Here is a 4,207-nt window from a genome sequence, read left to right as displayed (position 1 = left end):
ACAGCTAGTTAAAATGCTGATTCCTTTAGCTCCACTCCAGATCCACTGAGTCAGGGTGGAAGGGGAAGTGTGTGTGATCTGCTCATCCCAGATCCCAGATGATTCCACTATAAGCTAAAGTTTGAGAATTGCTGCACTTTACCTGCTCTCCCTGCTCTGCTGGAGCAGAAAAGAAGTTCCTCAAACGTGATGTCTTTTGTCTCCAATCACAAAAGGTTTATTTCCCTCTGAGCAAAGCCATGAAATGACACCCTCTGCTCCATTCTTGTACTGGGCTTTGGAGAACATGAGAGGAGCTCCAGGGATTTTACTCTGTTCTCCTGAGCTTTCTGAAGAGCTGCCTCATGGGCTGCCGCAAGGAAGCAGGTACAAGGCCAGAGAGTTTCAACCTGAGACATTCTGCTTGTGTCTTTTTACATATGGGTGTTCTGAAGCAGAGCTTATTTGAAAATAGGGTGTTGTTGCTAAAAGAAAAAAGTTTAGAATCTATTGATTTTGTCCAACCCCTTGTTTCACAAATTAAAAACCAAAACACCAAAACCAAAAAGCAAAAAATCAGGTGGTAGAAGGACCTCTTCAAGGCCACACAGTTTAATGGCAAAGCTGGGGCCAAAACTCCTGTCTCCTGGTGTGTTGCTGGCAGAATTTTACTTGATTAAAAGAATTTGAGATGCAAAAGAAACTGTATCCAGTGATGTCCTGGTACATAGAAAACCCTCAGTAAATATTATTATTCTTGTTGGTGTCATTATTAATTTGTATTTGTATTCATTTGTTATTATCAATTTGTATTTGAGACTGGAGGCACACAAAGAAAGCATGAAGGAACCCAAGGGGAGTGGCCTGAGGAAAGCCAGCTGGCTCCCAGACAAGTCTATGCATGATGGTATTTTTCTTAGTTAATTCAGCAGTGTTCAGGGTCCAACTCTCCACAGTACCCTGAATGAGGCAGCATCCCAGAATCTGACCAACTCTTGGACACTGATGAGCTCAAACTCTAACTCATCAATGTCCAAGAGTTGATCAAATTCTGGGATGCTGCCTCATTTTATCAGAGCTGTCATCAACTGACATATAAAATTAGCCATTTGTGGGCCGGCCCGGTGGCGCACTGTAGCAGTGCGCCGCTTGAGAGCGCGGTGGCACTCCCGCCGAGGGTTCGGATCCCACATACAGACCGGTTCCTGCTCACTGGCTGAGCGAGGTGTGGGAGCAACACTGAGGGTTGCGATCCGTTGCCGGACACGAAAAAAGAGACAAAAAGGAAAAAAAATAAAAATTAAAAAAATTTAAAAAATTAAATTAGCCATTTGTCCTACAAGTACTTACTAAGCTTCAATGAAATGCCAAGAGCTGTTTGAGGTGTGGGATACAGCAGTGAACGGGAATACATGGAGCTCGCATCATCACTGGGGAAGAGGTAGGGGGAAGATAAGCAATATGCAACAACAAACATACAGCATAGTAACAAAGTGCTGTGGGGAGAAACAAAGCAGGACGGAGGAGTAAAGAGGGATGGGGACAGGAGACCTCCTTTGGCTAGGGTGTTCAGATCAGCTATGCCAGTCACAGCTACATCGCCCTGACTTTTCCTTCTGTACAGTCAGTATGGGGAGTTATCGGCAGAAGGCTGCCTGGGGAGTAGGGTGATAAAGAAAAGGAGATTACCTAAGATTCAGCAATTTGATGACAACCTATCGTATCCCTATCTAGTGCGGTTCCTTCTGTGAGGCTGCCTGGATACTGTGGTCTGGCTAACAAAGTACCCGGACAGAACGTGGATGGGCAATGTCAGGGTGTATACTTCTGAGATTCTCCTTTTGCAGTATGTCCATACCACCTTATCTCATTTTTATAATCAGGTACTCTCATTTGATCAGTTTTTTAGAAGTAAATTGCATCTCTCATCTCTGATCCATTAAGTACTGTATTGACTTAATACTTTGGGATTCAGAAGGTAATCTTATTTTCTCCTTTTCTAAGGCTAACCACTCGCCTTCTTCCCATTAAACATTTTTTCTTTTTAAAAAGTGTATATTATTTTAAGTTGACAAATCATAATTTTATGACATTTATGGAGTACAGTGTGATGTTTAATATGTGTATACAATGCGGGCTGATTAAATCAAGCTAATTAACATATCCATCACCTCACTTACTTGACATTTTTGTGGTGATACATTTGAAATTTACTTTTAGTTACTTTGAAATATACAAGACATTAATTATAGTCATTCTGCTGTTCAGTGGATCTCAAAACTTCTTCCTCCTGTCTTGCTGAACCTTTGTAGCCTTTGACAGGTAACTTCTTACTCCTCTGGTATTCCTTCTCCCCCCAGCCTCTTGTAAACATCATTCTCCTCTCTATTTCTATTAATTCACCTTTTTTTTAAGATTCCTCATATAAGTGAGATCATGTGGTATTTGTCTTTCTGTGCCTGGCTTATTTCATGTAGCATAATGTCCTCTAGATTCATCCATGCTGTCCCAAATGACAGAATTTAGTTCTTTTTAAAGGCTGAATAGTATTCCATGGTGTACATATACCACATTTTCTTTATCCATTCATTCTTTGATGAACACAAATTGATTCCATATCTTAGTTATTGTAAATATTGCCACAATCAACATAGGAGTGCAGATATCCCTTTGGGTATATTTCCAGAAGTGGGATTGCTGAATCATATGGTAGTTCTATGGTGAATGGGGTTTTTTTGTTGTTTTGGGTTTTTTATTTTGTTTTGTTGTTTTTTGTTTTGGGGGTTTTTTTTTGGTGGCTGGCCGGTACGAGGATCGGAACCCTTCGACCTTGGTGTTATAATACCATGCTCTAACCAACTGAGCCAACCAGCCAGCCTCATATAGTAGCTCTATTTTCAGTTTTTTGAGGACCCTCCATACCATTAATCACAATGGCTGAACTAATTCACATTCCCACCAACAGTCTACAAGGGTTCTTTTTTCTCCCCACATCTTCCTCAACACGTTATCTTTCATCTTTTTGATAAAAGCCATGCTAACAGGAGTGAAGAGATACCTCATTGTGGTTTTAATTTGCATTTCCCTAATGATTAGTGATGACGAGCACAATTCTTTCTTTTTCTTTTCTTTCTTTTTGGCAGCTGGCTGATATGGGTTTTTTCACGTGTTTATTGGCCATTTGTGTATCTTCTTTTGAGAAGTATCTGTTCAGGACCTCTGCCCATTTTTTAATTCAGTTATTTGTTTTCTTGCTTTTGAGTTGTTTGAGTTCCTTTTATATTTCGGATATTAAGCCCTTACCAGATGTATGGTTTACAAATACTCTGTAGGTCATCTCTTCATTTTTTTAAATTATTTCTCCTGATGTGCAGAAGCTTCTTATTTTGATGCGATTCCATTTGCCTATTTTTGCTTTTGTTGCCTGAGCTTTCAGGTTATATCCAAAATATACTTGCCCAGACCAATGCTGTGAAGCTTTCTCCCTATGCTTTCTTCTAGTGGTTTTACAGTTTCAGGTCTTACATTTAAGTCTTTAATCCATTTTGAGTTGACTTTTGTGCGTGATAGAAGATAGGGTCTAATTTCATTCTTCTGCATGTAGATAAACAGTTTTCCCAGCACCATTGATTCAATAAACTGTCTTTTCCCCATTGGGAGTTCTTCGCACCTTTTTCAAAAATCAACTGACCATAAATACGTGGGTTTATTTCTGGGCTTTCTATCCTGTTCTATTGGTTGATGAGTCTGTGTTTATGCCAATACCATGTCATTTTAATTACAATTACTTTATAATATATTTTAAAGTTAGGTTGTATGATGCCTCCAGCTTTGTTATTTTTGTTCAAGATGGTTTTGACTGTTCATGGTCTTTTGTGCTGCCATATGAATTTGAGGACTGTTTTTCTATTTCTGTGAAAAAATGACATTGGAATTTTGATAGGGATCACATTGAATCTGTAGGTTACTTTGGGTAACATAAACATTTTAACAATATTAATTCCTCCAATCAATGAACATAGGATATCTTTCTGTTTATTTGTGTTTTCTTCAATTTCTTTCATCAGTGTTTTATAGTTTGCAGTTTATAAGTCTTCCACTTCCTTAGTTAAATTTACACCTAAATATTTTTGTTGTTGTTATTGCTACTGTAAATAAGGTTGCTTTCTTAATTCCATTTTGGATAGGTCATTATTAGTGTATAGAAATGCTACTGATTTTTTTCCCC

The sequence above is a fragment of the Galeopterus variegatus genome, unplaced genomic scaffold (genome assembly GCF_000696425.1).
Source record: "Galeopterus variegatus unplaced genomic scaffold, G_variegatus-3.0.2 Scaffold506, whole genome shotgun sequence".
Classification (NCBI taxonomy): Eukaryota; Metazoa; Chordata; class Mammalia; order Dermoptera; family Cynocephalidae; genus Galeopterus; species Galeopterus variegatus.
Note: the sequence above shows the minus strand (reverse complement) of the source record.